Raw genomic sequence first — 20,909 nt, forward strand, 5'->3', positions numbered from 1 at the left:
AAATCCCATGGGTGATAAACCTCAGCACGATGGGTCCTTCCTCCACGTGGCCAAGCTCCCTTTTGGGATTTAACCTCCTGAAACTCTTATTCCCACCCTTCTTGCTCTGTTCATCCCCAATTCCAGCACCCTGGATGGGGATGGCTCCTTGCTCACCCCTTCCATGGGGGGGTTTGCTGCTGGAATGATCCCTCCCACGTGGGGATCAGCCCCTGAGCCCCCCCAAACCCCAAAACATTTGGCTGCTTCCCAGTTCATTTTGCATTTCCAGCAGTGCGTCCATGCTTTGGGAGCAGCTAGACCACGGCTCTGCCGGGTGGGAATGGCTCTGCCATCTGGATCTCCACATCATGGATCTCCACAGGGGTGCAGGGAGGCTCCGGAGAGCTGGGAAGTGGGAGAGATGGGAATTGCTTGGTTCTGGCAGCGGGAATTCCTTGCCCCATGGCCGGGCAGGCACTACCAGGGGCTCTCCCCAGGTCCCACCCCCCGGGCTTGGCTGGGAGCAAACCCTGCCCGAGGCGCCGGGAGGGAAATGGATTGATGGCCTCATTATCCCTGCTCCATCCCAGAGCTTAAATACAACACACCTGGCCCCGGGAGCTGCTCCCACGCCTCCCACGGAGCAGCACCCCGGGAGCGCTTTTCCTGGGAAACAACACCGTGGCCATCCCTGGATGCAGTGGTGAGTGGGATCCGGGCTGTGCTGGGCTGGGGGGGATGCTCCGGGCTGGATCCGCGTGTGCCAGGGGTTTGGGATGCTGCTGGATGGGGTGACATGCTCTGGGGTGGCTGTTGTGGGGAGAATTTAGGGAATGAGTGGCTGGGAAGGTTGTGCTGCGCTCCTGAAGGGAGATGGGAATTGTTGTGGATCCAAATACCACTCTTGCTGTGGGAATAAGGGGGGAAAGGTGAAGGGTTCAAATATTTGGGAAGCTGCAAAAACCAGCAATTTCCCTGGTGGGAGCTGCGTGTTCCTGCCTGGCTGCAGCTCCAGGGTATCCATCCGTCCATCCATCCATCCATCCATCCATCCATCCATCCATCCACCCCTCCACTGCTGCTGGAAATGTCCAAGCCCCTCACAAATTCAATTATAAAACCGGAAAAATGGCCTGTCCATCAATCACAGCCCCTTTTCCTACTGCTCCCTCCTCGTTTCCATGAAGCTGGTTGGTGTGTGGGGATGGATCCTGGGAATCTGGGATTGGGAAACCCCAGCTGGGGCTTCAGAACCACTGAACTGCTCCAATGCCACTGCTGGGAGGTGGCTGCTCAAAATTCCTTCCCATGGAGACTTGTTGGTTAAATAGCGCTGGGGCAGAACAGCAGGGATGGATTCTGGCTTTGGGAAAGGAAAATTCCAGATTCAATGGCTCCCAGATGGATAAAAGTGGAGTTTGGAGTGAGGGCACGCAGGGTTCCTGCTCTCAGGAGCTGTGTCCGAGTCACCTCGGGATGGGAAGGATTGTGTGAAGTGTGGCAGGAACCTGCTCTGGAGGTGTTGACAGCAGCGATGTGACACCCAAAACTATTTTTATTTGACTTGATTTGGCTCCTCGGAGCTGAACTGAGGCTTTTGGGCAAGAGAGCCACGGCCGTGTTGGTGCAATGGGCAGGTCAAGCTCATTTCTCCCTGCTCGGGGCTCTCGTTGGGGTTAAAATCTCTTCACTTTAAAGAAAAATTGTTTCTGGGGATGTTCAGGGGCTTTGCAGCAGAACCTGATGCTGAACTGAGGTGCAGCTCATCCTGCTGGGTGGACGCTGGATGGGACAATTGGAGGGCTTTAAAAAGGACTCCTTTAATTAATGCAGCAGCCCTAATTGTTCGGGCACGCCTGACTTTGCAGCACACGGGGCGCTGAGGTCGCGGTGAGGAGCCTGGATGTGCCTTTCTGCTCTCCCTCCCTTTGGAGCTGAGAAAAATCAATGGAAAACCCTTCCAAACGCCGGGAGAGCGCCGTTATCTCCCGATCAACCTCAAACAAAATCCCACTGCGGCGTCAAGGACTCCTTGCCCGCTCCGCTGGGGGTGGGTTAAAAAATCAACCTTTCCGTACAGACGGATAATATTCCTGTGGTTTAGGGCAGAAAGGCCTGGCCTGGCCCGGCTGGGGGGTGGAAACGCCCTTTTCCCTGCTCTGCACCTTTGGGAAAAGCATTTTGGGGAAGGGAAGGTCCCGACCGCCCGTGCCCGCGGCCCTGAGGGGCTGCTGGGCTCTCCCTGCTTTTCCCGTGGGTTGGATGTTTGGAACCGAACCCCAAAGCGTCTCCCATGCTCGCCCTCCTTCCCAACCCCCAGTCCCCCTAAACGCCCGAAACTCGTCTGGAAGCTGTGGTTAGGCAGGCGTGGAGCAGCTTCCAGCTGGGGAGATTAAAAGTTACTGAATAACCCAACTCCTCCGCCGGCCGCGGTGGCCGCGGGGGCTGCGGCCGGTGCCAGGTGCCCAGTGCCCGGCGGGCATTCCGGTCACCCCCAAGGCACCAGCGATTTCCCCCCGTCCCAACCCTGGCGAGCCACAGGGGATGTTCCGGCTGGGCCGATGAGCAGGGTGAGAGGACAAGGACACAGCCGGACCCGACGAGGGGCAATGCCACCGTGGGAAAGCCGGCGGGGAGCGCGCAGCCGGCTGGGCACGGCTCACGCAGCCCTCCCGCAGCTCCAGCGCCGGCTGAGCCCTTTTCCTGCCGCTGCCCAGCGCCTCCTCCCCTGGCTCCGGCCAGCCCCTGCCTCTGGGCGAGCCATGGCCTCGGTGTGTGCCTTTTGTTTGCTCTTCCTTTCGGGACCCGGAGCCCGGGGCGGAGGGAGCGGGGCCCCGGCCAGGCGGCAGCTGCGGCGGGGGCGAGCGGGGCGCGATGCCCGGTGGCCTCTCCGCGGCTCTCTCCGGACACAAGTAAGGCTGGGGGCGGCGGGGACACGCCGTGGGGGTGGCTCTGCGCGGCCCGGAGAGTGGGAATGGCTCTGGTTGCCAGCGAAGCGGGAGTCGCAGTTTTCCAGGATGGTTTGTTCGGGATGGGATCGGGGGGGTCTGTTCATCTCCCTGCTGGTCTCTCAGCCTGGGAATCCCAGGGGGATCATTCCCAATCTCCAACCCTCTGCCTGCTCCACCTGTTCCTCGCCTTGGACGCACCTTTGGCCCTGCCGGGGTGGGCTGGGGATGCCGTCAGCACCCGGAGCAGGTCGGCAGCTCCCTCCTGGCTGGGGTCTGCAGGACCCTTTTAGGCACCGACAGCCTTAAAAGCCCCTCCCAGGTCCACCTTGCTGCGCCTGGGGGACCTTCGGCGTCTCCTCCGTGCCACGGGCTGGCAGGGCCGTGCTGTGCTTTGGGTAAAGCACAGCAGATTTCGGGCACCTGCAGGGATGTGGGGTGCGGCTGTGGGGAGGGGAGGAGGAAAAACATCCAGAGGGGAAGGGAAGCATCTCCTGCGGGGACGCGTGCGCTCCTTCCTCCAGCACGGAGCTCATCCTGCGAACTGCGTCGGCACCGCAGCTGCTCCGGCTTCCTGGGAAGTCCTATTGATGCCAAAGCAATCCTGGAGAGGGAGGGGGAATGACTAAAGTTATCCGCGGCCGTGTGCGGCTGCAGATGCGGGGGTCCTTCCCCCCCTTCTCCCTGTTTTTTCGGGGAGGGGTTCCGAGCCTGTGATCAAAAGCTGGAGCTGGCGTCCATCTGCTTCTGACAACCTGAGCGCTCGCTGGCAGCTTCTGCATTCAGAGCCTTGAATTCCTCAATAATTAGGGGAGTTTTTTCCGAAAAAAATCCCCATCTGGGCTTTTTCATGATGGGAATGAAAAGCCAAGGTGGGTGTGGGAGGGGGCAGGTGGATTTTCAGCCCTAGCAACCCAAATCTTGAAATATTACATCAGCAGCGAAGAGGTGTAATTAAGTAGGAAACAAATGAGCCCAGCTAATCTGTTTTGCTTGTTTGAGCTTAGCGGAGTGCAGAAAACAAACAGAGGCTGAATGATGAATGAGACTTCTTTTTATTTATTTTTTTAAAGGGTTTTTCTTTCCCCGAGCCCCGAGAGGGGGTTGGGATGTGGGTCAGGAAACGCGGCCGCTCTCCCCCGCGGCTCCGAGGTCACCCGGACGTGGCAGCCGCGGCTCTGCGCCGCCGCTCGCCCGGTCCTGCCTTTAATTGCCCGCTCTGCCAAGCCGGGCTCCCTTGGACGCCTTCCCGGAGGGATGGGGATGGATCTCCGCTCTTCCCCGCGCCTGGGGTGGCATCAAAGCCGCGGCCCCGCGGGTCGCCGCGCGAGTGCCCTTTAACGGGGCACTGCCACCTCAGCCCGCCCTCCGCAGCGCCAGGAGCTCCCGCAGGTCCCCGGGGCATCGCTCGGCGCTGGGGTTTCTGCAGGGAATTGCTGCTTTTGGGGCACCCTTGGGTGCCAGAAGTGGGGGAGGCTGCACGGGGACCCCCCAGCCTCCTCCCCGCCCTCCGGCTGTCACCCCACGAAGGACAGGAGGACACGGCCCTGGCCGTGAGGCTTTCACAGCTCTTTAAACATCCCGGAGGGCTCCAGCAGCTTGAATGTGTCCCCGCCCGGCCGGGTCGCGGCATCTCCCCGCTCGCTGCCCCGATTCCCCCGGCGGGGGCTCGCGGGGCTGGGGCTGCTTTTGGGGCTGGCTGGGCTTTGGGATTGTTTTCTCGCCGCTCTCGGGCGCTGTCGGGCTCCGGCAGTGACACGAGGTGCCAGGAGCAGATGGCAGCCATCGGCCGGGCCGGCTCTCAAATCCCTGCGGCTTCTGGCACCGTGCTGGGCAGCGGCTCCTCGTAACCCCCTCGCTCCCACGCTGCTCTCTGGGAAAAAAATGGGGGGGTTTGGGCCTCTCCGTTGAGTATTTTGCATTTAAGGCCAGGAGTTTCTCGTTGCTGTCTCTGGTGTGATGCCCTGAGCTGGGGATGGCAGGGGAAGGAGTTTGTGGGTCTGAACCGCTGCCCATCAGTCAGTGGTGACAACGACCCTGTTCCCCCACCGCCCTCCTGCCAAACCTTCCAGAAATGGATTTAAAACCAGAAGAAATGAGCGGCTTTTTTGGCCTCCGAGAGGGCAGGGGGCTGCGCCACGGGCACGGCTGGGTGGGAACGGGGAGCCCGGGAGGGCTGTCCCTGTCAGCATGCGGGGTCACCGCGGGATGAGGAGCCTGAGCTCCTTCTTGCCCCAAAATCACGCGGCAGAGGAGAAGCTCCCCAAATGGGAGAGCCCCAAAACGCTGCACGGCAGAGGAGAGCCGCTCCCAGTGCGCCCGTCCTGGGCACAGCGTCCCCCCAAATCCCCCCTCGCTCGGTCCTGCCCCTTTGAAGCCTCCTCGATGGGGCTGTGCCCCACCAGCAGCACCCCCAGCCCTGCCCCAGCCCCCCCTGTGCCCTCCCTCCCCTCCCACCCCCGGAGCGGCCGGGAAATTGGGAAGCGGCCAAAATGAAACAAGTTTTCCCCTTCCCTCCTGGGTGACAATTTCAGCCCCGCGGGAGCTCGATGGCCACCAGCCAGCTCCCGAATCCACAGCCCCGAGGGGAGCAGCAGCCCCTGCCTCCCGCCAGAGCCAGCACAAGCACTTCTGTTGTTATTATTGCAATTATTATTCTATTTCTTGTCAATTCTGTTTCTCCTCGGCGAGGGAAAGGCTGGAGCGATTTATTCGCGGGCGTTGCAGTGGCTGCCTGGTTTCAGCAGCGCTGCCTCTTCTCTCTCCGAGCAATCAGAGCAGCTCTGGAAGAGAAAATTGAGCAACTCGGGAGCGGGCGGTGTCTTCCTCGCCGAGCGAGGCTGTTTATCCTCCTCGTTTGGGCTTCAGCGGAATAAATTTGCCAGACAACAATGATATTACCCTCGTCTCAAAGACTTTATCAATTTGCAGTTGTCTCTCCGCTGATAGTTTTTTATTGAGCTGTCTGAGATGATTTCCAAAGAGAGGACTGCAATTTCAACTATTAAGTAATTTGGGAGAGCAATTAGTGTGAATCTGGAAACTCCCTGTGTTGCTCCTGAGTAAATCAACCTCTCTGCGAGAGCGGTGCTGAAAGAGCCTGGGCTGATTTATGGAGAAGGGAGGGGGTTTGGCCAGGGAAACAACAAGGAGAGAGATCCTCGCCTGGAAAACTTTAATACTTTGGTGATGCCGTGGTTCAGAGGGTGCTGGGGATTCGTGGGAGCTGGGATTTGCTCCGGGGGCGTCCCCTCCGTGCACCCCCATCTTCAGAAGGATTCTCCGCTGCCTGGAGAGGTCCCGGTTTTGCTTCTGACTTGGTTCTCCCAGGGATGGGATGGAGAGGAGGGATGGAAGGGATGGGGGCAGGGAGATGAGGGAAGGCAGAGGAGATTCCATTTCCTCTCCTGGCCCAGGATTCCATGGGACTGGACCCAGCTCATATCTCCCAGATTTGAACTGGGAGAGGGTTGATTTGGATGAGATACAAGGAAGGTGCTTTTTAGGATGAGGGTGGTGAGATGTGGCTGCCCCTGGATCCCTGGCAGTGCCCAAGGCCAGGCTGGACATTGGGGCTCGGAGCACCCTGGGATAGTGGAAAGTGGCCCTGCCCATGGCCGGGGTGGGATGGGATGAGCTTTAAGGTCCCTTCCCACCCAAACCGATCCAGGACTCCATTCTCCGACACTACAGGACTCTGTCCAAGGCCTGGCTTAAGTGAGGTCTCACAGGAGCTGCTGTTCCTGATCCGCAGCACCGTTCCCCTCTCCCGGGAAGGGATCAGCTCCACTGGCCATGATTTCCACCTGATAAATCCCTGCTGGCAGCTCCCAGTGCCTGCCACATCCCTCACGGGTGGGATCAGCTCCCAGGAGGATTTGCTCCATCATCCCTGCTGGATGACGGGTGACACCTCCCTTTTCCCTGGGCTCGGGGAGCTCCCCTGGTCCCCAGCATCACCCAGGGGCAGAAGCAGCTCCGTGAGGGCAGAGCCAGAGGGGTGAACCATCCCAGCCCTCCTCTCCTGCTCCAAGGTCATCCCAGGGAAGGTGTTCCCGGCTGCAGTGAGCACAAGCCTGGAGAGCCTCCAGACGGCCGCTCCTGTTTGGAGCTTTTTCCCGGTGGCCGCCGCTTCCCCCTCCGAATCCCTCCGTAATCCACTAAGGGACCTCACATCTCCCTTTCTTTCTCCTTCTTTTTTCTGCCCCTAAAACAATTAGCTTGGCTCAAACCCTCTGCAGTCCATCAATTAATACGAGCTGCGGCAGTAAATTAAAGGGAAACAGGAACAGCTATGCTGGGATTAGGTCACTGAAACTATAAACTTTGGAACAAATCAGATTTCCTTGGGAAGGGAAATGGACAGCGGCGATATGTCAAGCCCTGAGATGAGACAGGCTCGGAGCAACTTTCCAGAGTCTCCCGACTTGGCCGCTGGATGCCAGAACTTCTTCCCCAGGGGAAGTTTTGGGTTGCCAGACCCCGTGGCTGCTGCTGGAGGCTCGGATGGCCAAATAAACAAACAAGGAGAGAGGGGAAACGGGAAAGGGGTGGGGACGAAGCCGCAGGGACGCTCTGGGTGTCAGGAGCTGCTGCCCCCTTCTCCCCCGGGGTGATGCTCTGGGTTGTCGTGCCCTGCCGAAAGGTCGGATTTGCCCATTCCCAGTTCTCCCAGTGCCATTCCTGTCCTGCCAGTGGAAGGAGGGAGCGGTGCTGGGAATGGTGCTCAGGGGGCCCTGCAGAAGGGCCGGGGGGAGGCAGCGCACTCACAGCTCTGGGCCAGCTCAGGGAAAAGGGGATGAAAACCCTCCCCAAAGCCACGGTGAGGGGTACCACGGGGATTTCTGGGCTGAGGGAATGAGATCCTTGGGCTGGAGCTCTGGAAGGGCTCAGGCTGCCCCTTCCCTGCCCATCCTCGCTGCTGGACAGGGGTCATCTGTCCTCCCCTCTCCAGGGAGGATCCAGCTGTGCTGGAAGGTCTGGAGCAGGGATTTGCACCCTCCCGGCAGGACAATCCCAGCCGCTGTGCTCCCATGAGCTCCAGAAACGCCTCGTCCCTTCTGGCCTCAGTTCTTGGCTTCAGGAGCTGCTGCGAGCTGAATTCCAGAGTGTCCGTGAGGGAAACTTCCCCTGCTCTCTGCATCCTCCCTCCCTCCCTCCTCCCTTCCCACAGTCTTCACCCCAGGCTTTGCCCTCCGGGATCCCTGCTGCCTTCACGGGGAGCTCCCTGGCGCCCTTCGAGCCCAAACTCCTCTTGCTGCTGCCCCCAGCACTTAACCCCTGCCCACACAGCGATTCCAGGGCCAGCCCATCCCTGCAGCTCCAAACGAAGTCTTGTTAACGCTGGAAAACCTCGGCTGGAACAGCGTGGGAGCTGCAGGGCTCATCCCTGAGAAAAACAACCCACCCTGGCCTTTCATTTCCTCCTAATGCTGCGTCTCAGCCATCCCCAGCTCGTTCAGAGCATCAAAGGTGGGAGCGCCGGGGCTGTGGGGGCTCCAGCACCTCCCGGGGCTCCCACCCCGCGTGGGGTCCGTGGGCATGGTCCTCAAGGAGCTCCATGGGGTGGGGAATCTGCCCTGGTGGAATTCGGGAAAACCGGGAAATAAATTCACGTTTTAACGGGAACCATCGGTTTATAACAGTGCAGGAATGCCGGGGGAAATGGAGCTGCTGCTCCCTGGATGGAATGGGGTCAGCGTCCCCAAAACCTGTTCCGTGATGGTTCCCCACAAACGCAATCTGCAGCCTGAAGCACTCTCTCGGGATGGAGCAGAGAGGGTGGAGCAGAGTGGGGACACCAGGCCAGGCTCTGAAATCCCTGCAGGGAGGGGAATTTGACGGGACCCTGGAGCTGATAAAGCTCAGAGCAGCTCTCACACGAGGGATGAACTCTCCAGGGGTGAATTCAGTTGATTTTAGCCTAATTATAATTAACACCCCCCTTCCATCCCAGAGTTATCCACCCCAAAAGTGTGGCCACCCCTTGCCGAGAACACACTTTGTATTTTATTTTATTATTATTATCAGTAGTAGTAGTAGTATTATATCAATTTATTTATTATTATTTCTTAATTATTATTACCATTTATTATTACTATTTACTATTGCAATTTATTATTACCATTTATTATTACCATTTATTATTACCATTTATTATTACTATTTACTATTACCATTTATTATTACCATTTACTATTACTATTTATTATTACCATTTATTATTACTATTTACTATTACCATTTATTATTACCATTTACTATTACCATTTATTATTACCATTTACTATTACCATTTATTATTACCATTTATTATTACTATTATTGCTATTTATTATTGTCGATAGATCCCACTCCGCGTGTGCTGAAGGATTATCCCGAGGCAGACTCGGGGGCTCGGATCTTTGGGTGCGTTTTTGCAGTGGGTGGCAACCCTTGAACCTCAACCCTTCAATTAACGTGTGCATTAATTATGTCGTTTCCTAACCTGCGCGTGGGCCCCGTGGGGAACGCGCTCGGATAAAAGCGTGGAGATCTGGGAAGGGTCTCTCTGTGGGTTTTGGGGTGTCCCTGGACACCCTAAATGGGTCCTGCCCTGATCCAGAGGCTGCTCCATGGAGAGTCCCCACAAAGTGACCACAGGGAGCGACCCCAGAGCTCTCGGCTGTCCTGGGGCCCTGCCGGACAAAGGGGTGCAGGGAATAAATCCCCCTTTTTCCCATGAAAATTGGTGCAGTCAGCAGAGGAGGGATGGGGTGAGGATGAGGAGTGATGGAGTAAGGCCACGAGAGGCCAGGCTTGGCCAACTTGGTCAAAAAATGTCCTGTTTTAGTAATTAATAGGAGTATTCCTATTTTATAGGAATATTCTATGGTAGGAATTTAATAGATTAGGAATTTCATGGGAATATCCCAATTCCTTTTGATTAAACCTCTCCCTCCTCTGAAAAACAGACAGTCCAGGCGAATCCTGCTCCTGAGTTTCTCGTTCTTTTGCCCACTTTTCCTGGTTCTAAGTGGGGACGGGGGTGGGAGGAGCAGGGAGGTTTCAGCCTCACCAAAGCCAAAGCTGCTCTGGGCTGTTCTGGCCCAGCATCATTTGGTGTTTTCCTCACCTTCTCCTCTGGATTAGATTTTCCCACCCTCTTAGCAAGAGCTGATGCCAGGAATTGGTGTGTCCAACCAAAAACCGCGCAGACTCCAAGACTGATGCCAGGAGAAGCTGAAGCAGCTTCCAGGAGCGGCACTTGTGGGATCCAGGGTGTTCCTGGTGTGTCCCACATTGACCTCCCCAGTTCACACCACTGCGGGGGAATGGACAGGTTGGGAGAGGTCGAGACAGCAAAGCTGAGTGGGATTTGCAGCTGGAGAAGCTGGGGTAACTCTGGGATAACTCTGGGGTAACTCTGGGATAACCTCTGCTGGCAGTGCCCACCTTCACACCAACAAATCCTTCGGCTCCCCTCAATCTTCCCTTCCCTGCATCCACCTGAATCGTGGTTTTCTGTGGGGTTTTTTTGGGGTTTTTGGGGCAGGGAGATGCCTGCAGGGAGAGCGGGAGGTTCAGACACCGGCTAATCCTGTTAGGAAGCCAGTGGTTATTGCAGGGCTTCCAGTGGGACCTGCTAAATGAACTGTAATTCTGTAATGAGATTTCCTTTTCCCGGCCAGACTAAATGTTCTTGGCCACTGGGAATAAGAGTTCGGGGAGAGAGGCGGGGGGGAAGAAGGAAAAAAATAAAGAGAGAGCAAGAAAAAGAGGAGGGGGAGCCTGGTTCAGCCTCCTCTCTCTTGGTTTCACCGAAGGTTTGAGGAGCTCTGGTTCTTGTGGCTCATTCCTGCACCCTGGGAGAGAAGCTCCGGGCCAGAGGCTGCCCTGAGATGTCCCAGGATGGGACCCTGAGAGCAGGAAAAGCACCTCTGAGGTGGTGTTATCACTCCAGAGTCTGGAGAAGGTGGGAGAGGCTTCTTAGGAAGGGGAAACAGGGAGACACGGAGAACAGCCTCTGGAGACGCAGGGATTTCTTTGTGGGAGAGTGGAATTAACACCGAGAGGCGTCCAAAGGGGGTTATTCTGGTTTGTAACTTCAGCAGGGAAAAGTCAGCAGCCTCCTGATGTGTGGTCATCACTCGGGGCTGGGGCAGCTCCGATCCTGTCCCGGTTCTTCCCTGGGACACCTTTGGCACTGGAGTGAGGCCAGGGCAGAGGAGAATGTGACCCCTGGCCTGGGCAAACTGGGGGGTTCAGGTGAAAATCCAGGGCAGGGATTGGGGCCAGCTCAAAGATCATCAGGACCCTAAATCCCATCCCATTCCAGACACCTTCCACTATCCCAGGCTGCTCCAAGCTCCAATGTCCAACCTGGCCTTGGGCACTGCCAGGGATCCAGGGGCAGCCACAGCTGCTCTGGGCACCCTGTGCCAGGGCCTGCCCACCCTCCCAGGGAACAATTCCTGCCCAATATCCCATCCAGCCCTGCCCTCTGGCACTGGGAAGCCATTCCCTGTGTCCTGTCCGTCCATGCCTTGTCCCCAGTCCCTCTCCAGCTCTCCTGGAGCCCCTTTAGGCCCTGGAAGGGGCTCTGAGCTCTCCCTGGAGCCTTCTCCTCTCCAGATGAGCACCCCCAGCTCTCCCAGCCTGGCTCCAGAGCAGAGGGGCTCCAGCCCTTGGAGCAGCTCCGTGGCCTCCTCTGGACTCCTCCAGCAGCTCCAGGTCCTCCCGGTGCTGGGATCCCACTGGATGCATCTCTCCCACAGTCCCAGTACTGGTCCCAGCGATGCCCCAGTGCAGTCCCAGTCTCTGCCATTCCCACATCCCTCCCTCCCTCCCTCCCCCATCCGCTCGCGGGTGTCCCCGATGGATTCCCAAATCCGTCTCTTTTCACCCTGGCGTGCGAAGCCTCCCTGGGGAGCAGAGTGGGGCTGGGAATGCTCCGTGCAGCCCGAGGAGCAGGGAGAGATCCAGCATTTTGTACCAGCCCCTTTCTTGCTCCATCCCGGTCGTGTCCGGGGTTTGTTCCTTTCCTTCCTGGTCTCTCTCGCTCGGATTTTGTCTCTCTCGGCGGCAAACAGGAGCTTTGGTTTGGCAGCCCCAGGCTGGGCTCCTCGTGCTCTGGCTGCTCCATTGGGGTGAGAGTTTGCCAGCCTCCCCCTGCTCCTGGTGGTCCCATGGAACCCCTGGGCTCTGCCTCTCATCCAGCAGCCACGTGAGGAACAACAGGGAAGTGCTGGGATATTTTTATTTTTCCCTTGGAAGTTCGGCCCCGGGGGTGCTGCGAAGCTGGGGGCTGACCCTGATCCTTTGCTTCCCATTTTTAAAATGGGAACTGGGGAGGAATTGGTTGTTTTCCAGCCTTTCATGGGGCAGTGCTTGGCTGGCCTGGTTATTTGTGAGGTTGTTTTTCCCGTTTTACTGCATTTTTACCTCCAATCCCTCCCCTGGGCTGCATGGATGGGCACCTCGCAACTCCCAACTTGCCAGCCCTTTTCCAGCCCATCAGCTGCTCCTGCTGCAAAACGCCCTGGGATGAGGAGGGGAAAATAACATTGCTAAAAATAACATAACAGAAAAAAATAAAAATAAAATAAAATAACATTTAAAAAGCATAAAATGAAATGAAATGAAATGAAATAAAATAACATAACATAAAATAACATTTTAAAAAAACATAAAATGAAATGAAATGAGATAAAATAAAATAAATAACATAAAAATGAAATAAAATAAAATAAAAAACATAAAGTAACATAACATAAAATTTAAAAATAAAATAAAATAAAATAAAATAACATAAAATAACATTTAAAAACCCCACAAAATAAAATGAAATAAAATAAAATAAATAACATAAAATAAAAAAATAAATAAAATAAAAAACATAACATAACATAAAATTAAAAAATAAAAAAAATAACATAACATAACATAAAATAATAAAATTAATTAAAAATGGAGTGGTTTGGATGCTGGCTCTCCTGAGCACCTCTCCTCCCTCCTGTTCCTGATTCTTCCAGAAAAACATTGTGGGGCTGGGTCTGTCCAGCCTGTGGGGCTCCACCCTCCCACCCAGGCTTTTCCCCAGGAATATTCCAGCCTGGAATGAGCCATCCCCAAGAGCTGGAGGGCGTTAAGGTGCAAGGAAAGCCTGGAAATCAAACCAGGTGGGGCCCCTGCCGTGTTTTCCTGGCATGGAGAGCCAGGATATCCCAGGATTTCACCTCCTCCCGCGGCGAACTGACCCGGATCCAGGTCCGGGCAGTGGGATCGGGGAGATCTGTGCGTGCCCAGCATGGAGTCATGGAATGATTTGGGATGGGAGGAACCTCACAGCTCATCCCGTTCCACCCACCCTCCGCTATCCCGGGTGCTCCAAGCCCCGTCCAGCCTGGCCTTGGACACTTCCAGGGATCAGGAATGCTCTCCCTGCCTAGGATTTATCCATGGCTGGAGGAAAACATCTTTTAGTCCCCCCCAAAAGCAGCTGTTTGGGATTTCTGGGCAGCACTTCCACCCTTGGTGGAGTTGCCACCACCCTGCGGATGTATCCAGAGGGGGAAATCCTCCGGATTTTAAACACAGGCACAATCTCCCTTCTCCAACAGCACCAAGATTTTGGAAGGTTTTGGGGAACTTTCTTTTTGGGGATCCCTTTGGTGTCCCTTTCCTATGGGAGCAGGGCGCATCCAGCCGGGCTTTATCCCTCTGCCTCATCCTGACAAATCCCGCTAAATTCAATGGGAGACCTCAGAAATAGGATGGGTTTGGGAGCTGTGGGAAGAGGGTGGCTGGAATGGGTGGGATAACTACAGGGAGCTGCGATTTGGGCTGAAATCCACCCGTGGGATCTCACAAGGGCATGTCAGGGATGCTTTGGACAAAATCTCCATCCACCTCATTAGAGATCCCAACCCTGCGCAGGGATGGGGTGCCCAGTGCTGGAGGGGCTCCCGGGGTGACCTCAGTGAGCTGCTGAGCCCCAGTTCCCCCCCATAACTGGGACCAGTCCTGCTCCCAGGAGCCTGGAGTCCCGGGGGCTGCACATGGGGTGGGATTTGGCTGTTGAACCTCTCCCAGGTGAACCCCTGAGCTGTGCCTGGAGGTGGCCAAAAAGCCGAATGCTGAGTTTTAAAATATTTTTTGGGGCCTGGCGTATCCAAACCTGCTGCTGGGGCTCTGTGCCGAGCTCTCCTGGCCGGGCTGGCGTTTGTTGGCTCAAAGCAGAGTGGGTTGGGACAGGGTTTCCTTCTCTTGGCTGGGAAGGAGCTGTTAAACACCTTCAGATTCCAGCAGTTTCAGTATCCCATAAAAGCCGTGCCAGAAATAAATCCAAATTCCTGGAACAGCACCTGCAAACCTCTCCTCAGTTGGTGGGAAGGCTGAGCAGAGGGTTTTTGTCAGGTTTAGGGAAGAAAAGGGGGGAATTCCCACAGCTTTGTCTCTTGAGTTCTTGTTTGTCCCCCCTTTTTTTTTGGGATTTGGGCTGGGAAAGATCCACGGCAGCTGTTTGGAATCAGCCAAACGGGGCTGAGTTAGAGGTGAGCCTCACTCAAGGCTTTTTTGTTGTTATTGTCATTATTGTTATTATTTTGCTGGGCTGTATTTGGGGCTGGGATTCACCTTCCCCCCCGTCACCTTCTCCTTGCTCTTTGCTGCTCCATCCCGGCTGGAAGAAGCCAGGATATGGAATCATGGAATGGTTTGGGTGGGAAGGGACCTTAAAGCCCACCTCATTCCCATGGGCAGGGACACCTCCCACCATCCCAGGGTGCTCCGACCTGGCCTTGGACACTGCCAGGGATCCAGGGGCAGCCACAGCTTCTCTGGGAATTCCATCCCAGCGCCTCCCCACCCTCGCAGGGAACAATTCCTTCCCAAAATCCCACCTAACCCTGCCCTCAGGAGGGGCTCACCGCTCTCTCCTCCCTGTGGGGTGCCTGAATTCCCTGTTTTATTGAGGTGGGAGCAGGGAACTGGAGCCTCCTCCCACCCCCACCCTGCGGGGCTGCACCGAGGGGCTTTGCTGCTGCGGGGTGGATTATTTTTGTCCTATTATTTTTGCCTCCTTGCTCCTCTTTAGAAACGAAGGACTCGGCAGCAGCTGTTCCCGTGCTTTTGGGTTTGCTTTGTGCTGGTTTTTGCAGCGAGGGCTGTGCAGATTTGCCTTACCAGGCTCGCCAGGCTGCTCCAGCCCTCGCCTCTCCTCCCCGGCCCTTTTTACCCACAGCCCCGGCTGACGCGGGGCCCTTTCCTGCGCTCGTCACCACCCACCCCGAGGTCCTCCAGTGAGAACTTTTCACTTCAGATTAAGGATTTGGAGCTTTTCAAAAGAGTCTTTAACCTACAGCCCTCAGAAATGTGTCACCTCATTGGGAAAAAAACCCCCACTAATTTAAATCTCTAAATTTCCTGTTTAAGGTTGACTCGAGAGTGATTTTCCTGGTTTGCAACTATGCCAAGAACGGATCTAAAGGTACAAAGGGGCCGATCGGGGGGCCCGATCCCACTGGAAAAGGAGCGGGCTGGAAATAGGGACTCAGATGGCACAAAATCCTGGGAACTGGCTGGTTTTAGCTGGCTTTAATGATCTCGATTCTGCTGATTCCAGTGGAGCCGCGGAGCTCTGCTGCTGCTGCTGCTGCTGCGAAGCATCTGCCCCGAAATTCCAGCTGCTGGGGATGGCTCAGCTCACACACTTGTGCTTCAAAACAGGGTTTGCATCTGAATAACCAAGGAGTGTCTCGAGCCCCTTTTCAGGCTGCCAGGCGAGGTTTTAAAGCAGGGTTTTTTAAAAATCTGAATTACACCCCGGGTTTACAAGGAGTCCTTGAACTTTGGGGCGTTTGTCAGCCCTTCAGCACGTCCTTAAAATGATAATGAGAGCAGTTCGGGTTTTGATGGGAAGGTGGTGGGGCTTGGGGCTGGAGGAAATGTGATTTTGAAGGGAGAGGGTTCGTATTTTGAAGTAGAATTTTAAAAGAAACGCGAGGGAAGACAGACGGGTCCTTCCCCGCCCTGTAACAGCGATGAAACATGAATTCATCCCCCTGGAATTTCTTGTTTGTGTGCTCCCATAATCTCATTTCTTTGGTGTCTGTATGAAGCTCGAGATAGTTGAATGCCAGGAGCCAAATTCTCTCGGACTAATATCTTTTTATTAGATTTGCTGCGTGCGTGTGCGCCCACGTGTGAGAGAGAGAGATCGCCCTTCATCGCCCACCTCGTGCCCTCGGCAGGGGGAGAGGAGCTCCCGAGGAATCCTTCCAGCAGCGTTTCCCAACTCTGACCCCCCAGGGCGGCGAGGTTTGGGACATAAAACTGGCTTTTGGTGGGGTTTGCAGGTGTCTTGTTGGATACTGGGCTTTGTGCTGGGGGATTTCTCGTTGTCACAGCTCCGCCTGGTCGCAGAGGGCTGTGACAGCTTCTGGAAGTGGGGGGCAAAGAGCTCCCACCCCAAAAATGTCACGGGGATGGACAAGCTGGGAGCTGGCCCCGGGATGTTTCAAAAGCGAGCTGCCCTGGCCGTGAACTCCCAGGTTTTAAGGATTTGATCAAAGCCCAGTTTTGCTCCAAACCTGGCTTTGATGAACCCCCGACCTTTGCCCCGTGCAGGGGGGACGATGCCAGAGAATCCCCCGAGCCCGCAAAGAGGGGATTGCGGAGGGGCCAGCGGCTCCCAGCCGTGGTGACGGTCACAGCAACCCTTCCCCAGCCCGGCAGAGCGCCCGGGACTTCCCAGGCTGTGCCGGGGGCTGGGGAAAAGGAAAGAGCGAAGGCTCACTGCCACCTCCAGGCAAAGCCCAGCATCGGCGCTCGCTCTAAACTGGAGCACAGACAGACAATCCTGGGATTTGTCCCAAATCGCCGCATTGGCAGTGCCAGACCCCCCATCAGCTGGTGCGCGCGTGTGCGCGCGGTTCCGCGGCTCCGAAAGCTTTAGTACAAATATGTTCAGCCCTTGCTTTAGTCCGCGGGCTTTAATCCCCCGCACGCATTTCCAGCCGCGTGGAAATAGCAGCCCAGTAACTCCCGAGCCGCGGCTGCCGGGGAGATTGTGTGTGTGATCCGTGCCGAGGCCACGGGTTCCTGAGGATCTTAGGGACAGCCGAGCATCCTGAGCGGCACATTCCCGGCGGATCCCAGCGGGCTGGGAGCTCCGGCTGAGGGATCCAGCTCCAGCTCCTCGGCACGGTCCCCAGAGAGAGGTGGGTGAGGGAGAAGGGCGGCAGGAGAGGGGGAAGAGCGAGATTGGCGGGGTGGGAAGGAAACTTGGGCGTTAAATGCTGGGTTTATGTTTGGTTTCTATCCCTAACCTCTGGCAGCATATGGCCGGCAGCGAGCGGCGCTGAGCGGCTTCCAGAGGAGAGGGGGAACCGGGCAGCAGCGCTGTGAGGGGCAGGGAGGCGGCTCTTCCCTCTCCCGAGCAGTTTTGGAGGACAACTCGCCAGGCAGCGCCGCTTGAATTTGCTCCCAGCTGTGGGAAAGGGGGAAGCAACTTGTATGGACGGGAGTGGCTCGGCTGGGCTGGGAATGGGGGGGCTTCTCCAGAGCTGGGGGCTGCTCCCTGGGGCTGCCCAAGGGGGATGAGGCGGGACGACAGGGACACGTTCCCTGGGGAGAAATCCTGTCCCCAGGCGCTTTTTGCTGGAGGGAGGAAGGTGCAGCCCTTTGCTGTCGCACCGGCAGCCGTGTCGGGAAGGGGCTCGCTGGTGCGGGTGTGCTGGGGAGGGGCTCGCTCCACCTTCCCTATTCACAGCCCAACCTCTGCCTCCTCAGTTGTTTATGAGCCTCCAAGCCTTCCCTTCCCGGCTGACTCACGGCTTCCAGCTGGAGGGAACGGCTACCTGGGGCTCCTCCCTGGCGCAGGGGGAGCACAGGACACGCACAGGCCGCCGGCTCCCTTCCAGCAGGGACACTTCGCTCCTGGCTCACCCGGATTTCCGGGCAGCAGCAAAGCTCCAGATGATCCCAAACCGAGCGTTGTCCCACTCGGTTTCCCGGGGGGAAGGAGGCGCTGCCGTGCCCTGTGGGGATGTGGCCCAGGGATGAGCAGGGCTCTGTTCCCTGGGATTCTGGGTTGGTTCTTGGGCTGGGATCCCGCCGAGGGTGGTGGGTGGGAGAGCTGCGCTTCCAAAGCCGTGTCCCGGAGCGGCACGGGGAGCTCTGCTCCCCTGGGTCAGCGCTTGGCTTCCTCTGATGGATCTGCCTCGCTGGCAGGAGGAGCAGGAGGTGCTGGTGGCCGGAGCCCGTGCCGTGTGTTGGGGTGGCTTTGGCGGTGCAGAGTCCCCTCAAACAGGCGACATCACAGGCACCAGCCCTGCGTGCGCCTGCATCCGCCCGCACCCCTATCCCAGGAAAACTGCTCCAGCCTCCCTGACCATCACCAGCCCACAGCGCCCTGCAGCTCTAAGGCTCCGAGCTGTGAGCCCTGGAAGGAGAAGGGTTTGGGCTTTTCCCAGCCCAGGCTGAGCTGCCCGTTGCCAGCCTGCGCCTGGGTCACGAAGTCCTTTGTCACCGGTGTGTGCCCACTCCTCGCTGCCCGGGGCAGCGTTCCCTGCCCGGTGGATCAGAGCAGATGTCCCTGCTCTTAGATGAGTCCTCCTGGCCCTAAATAGGCAGGATCGCGTTTTCATTAGCCCCAGACTAATGGGGGGCTACAGCCTGGTCTCTGTGAGGAGGGGCGGAACGGGGGAGGCAGCCCCAGTTCCGCTGCTGCGTTTGCCCGTCCTCTCCACCTCTGCACAGCTCCTGGTGCGCCGGGCAGGAGCGGGGCCGCTCCGTTCCCCCCTCGCCGTGGGAAGTTCTGTAATTGGATCGCCCGCTGTGCCGTGTGTTGTTTGCCTGCCTCTGGTGAGGCGCTGGGGCTGCCCGGGCTGGGTGGCACCGGAGCTGCCGGGCACCCACGGGCTGGGCGTCTTCACCAGGCTCAGGACACCTCTCCCTGCTCCAGTGGGAGCTGTCTCCTGGGTTTGGGAGGAGGCTGGAAACAGGTGAAGCTCACACCCCTGCCCGAGAGCCCGCTCGGTTTATATAATATTATATATCTATAATTGTGTGTTTGTTGTTACCATGGGAATGAGCACAATCGCAAAGGCTCGAGACTGATGTCAAGCCTGGGTCTGCTCTGGGCCGTGCTGGGGGCAGATAAAGAGTCAGGAGGGGAAATGAGGTGAGGAGACCCTTTGTTCTCTGCCACGTGTGCAGCCCAGGGGCAGCTCCGGCAGCTGAGGCTGTCCCAGAGCCGCCTGGATCCGGGCTGGGACGATCCCAAAGGAATGGTGGTGTGTGCCCTGGGCACCGAGCAGCCACGGGGGGCTTCCTGCTGGCAGGAAAAGAGAGGGGTTTTCTGCAGCATAACCTGCCTGGGAGCAGGAATGTGGGGGGCTGCAGCAGGGCTGGGCAGGGACCTGGGGACCTCTCAGCCCCTCCGTTCCCCCCGGGGCAGGCAGAGCCCCCCACTCGCCCGGGGCAGGCTGAGTCAGGCCCGCGGGGGGTGAAGCGGAGCCTGCGAGCAACAAGTGGGGCCCGGGGGGTGTCTCTGAGCTCCTTAATTGGTGGGGGAGTTGGGGGGGAGGTGGGCGATGCTCCCCGGCAAGGGAAGGGAGGGAGGGAGGGGGAAGAAAAGCCCCGCTGGAAATGAGGTTATATAAAAGATGTATGATTTGGAGAGCAGAGTGGCTCCTAATGAGGGCTGCACCGGCTCGCTCCACACCCATAAAAACCCTGGTTGGACGTCAAAGCGGATTCGTTTCGGTGATGCTGGGATAAAGGGGCGCAGCGAGGACTGGCTCCCCCCCTGCCAGCCCTGCCGAGTCCAGCGCCGCGCCGGGCTCCGTCCGTGCCGAGCCGCCGGGAGCGATGCGGGGCCGGCCGCGGGGCCGGGGCCGGGCACGGCTCCTCTCCGCCGCACGGTAGGTGCCCCCCAGCCCCGCGCCGGGCGCCGCTTCTCCGGGAAACTTTGCAGGGGCTGCGGGACCGTGCGCCCCGTCGGAAGCGCCGCCGCCGCCTCCGGGCACCGGGGCCTCGCCGCTCCGCCGTGCCCTTGGCCGGGGGAAGGGGAGGCACAGCGGGACCCCAGCCCTGCCGGTGCGGGCGGCCGGGCTCTGCGGAGCGGGGCACACGCGTGGGACCTGCCCGGTGAAAGCCGCTTTGCTGCTCCGGGTGGCCGCGCCGAGAAGCGGCTCCCACTCGCCCGCCACCCCCGGGACACGCTGTGGGTGTCCCCCCCGGTCCCTCAGCACCCCGCGAAGTTCCTCCAGCGCCTCCGAGCCCGGCTCGCCCCGTGGCCTCGCTGAGCCGGCTGCGGGAACCAGAGCCTCCCTCCCCCGCAACTCGGAGCAGCAAGTTGGGATGGGGCGAGGGGGCTGCACCGGCGGAGGGCACACGGTGTGCCCGGGCCGGGGGAGGGCAGGCAGGGACACGGGGACGGAGTGCGGGCGTGGCAGGCGGGCAGCGAGCCCGGGTCAGCGGGCACTTTGCCCGGGGAGGGCAGCGAACGGGGCCGGGGCGGGCGGGCGCCGGGAGCGGCGGTTTTCCGAAGTGGGATTAGCAGGGGCGTTTATGGGGAGGGCAAGGGGGCAGCTTCCGCAGAATTTCCGCCTGCCGGGGTGGAGGGCAGTTTTCCCCGGGGATGCCGTTTCCCGGGAGAAGGCGGTTTGGGGGCGGGAGGCATTGTCCCGGGGCAGCGGCGGTGTCCCGGGGGGATGAGCCGATCTCCCCGCCTCGCCAGAGCTGTCCCGGGTGCTGAACGCTGCGGCCGCCGCCGCCCGCCCCGAGCGCCGCGGCCCTCGAGCCTCCGGACCCCGACGGGGAGAGCTTGGGATTGCAGATGCCACCAAGCCCCGTGCTGGGCTGGGGAGTGGCTCACGCCACGTCCTGCCCTCGCTGTTTGCCCTGTCCCTGGGGGCCGGGATGTGCCAGCTGTCCCCAGGGTGTCCCCGCTGTCCCCGGGGCGCTGGGGTGGAAGCAAGACCCCCATTCAGC

General features: G+C 58.2%; 1 protein-coding gene across 4 annotated transcripts in view; it reads left to right on the plus strand.

Moving 5' to 3' along the window:
* Positions 1-2,362: 2,362 nt before the first annotated feature.
* NOS1 (nitric oxide synthase 1) overlaps positions 2,363-20,909 on the plus strand; it is a 69,360-nt gene continuing 50,813 nt past the window's right edge. For 2 of the 4 annotated variants that reach the window (XM_032128232.1, XM_032128236.1), the window contains exon 1: positions 16,801-17,131. The gene's annotated coding sequence lies outside the window, so the exon portion shown is untranslated. Of the gene's footprint in view, positions 2,895-16,800; positions 17,132-19,772; positions 19,838-20,909 lie in introns of those variants that run through there. The other 2 variants (XM_032128234.1, XM_032128235.1) reach the window with 2 other exon arrangements.

This window comes from Corvus moneduloides, chromosome 18 (assembly GCF_009650955.1).
Source record: "Corvus moneduloides isolate bCorMon1 chromosome 18, bCorMon1.pri, whole genome shotgun sequence".
Taxonomy (NCBI): domain Eukaryota; kingdom Metazoa; phylum Chordata; class Aves; order Passeriformes; family Corvidae; genus Corvus; species Corvus moneduloides.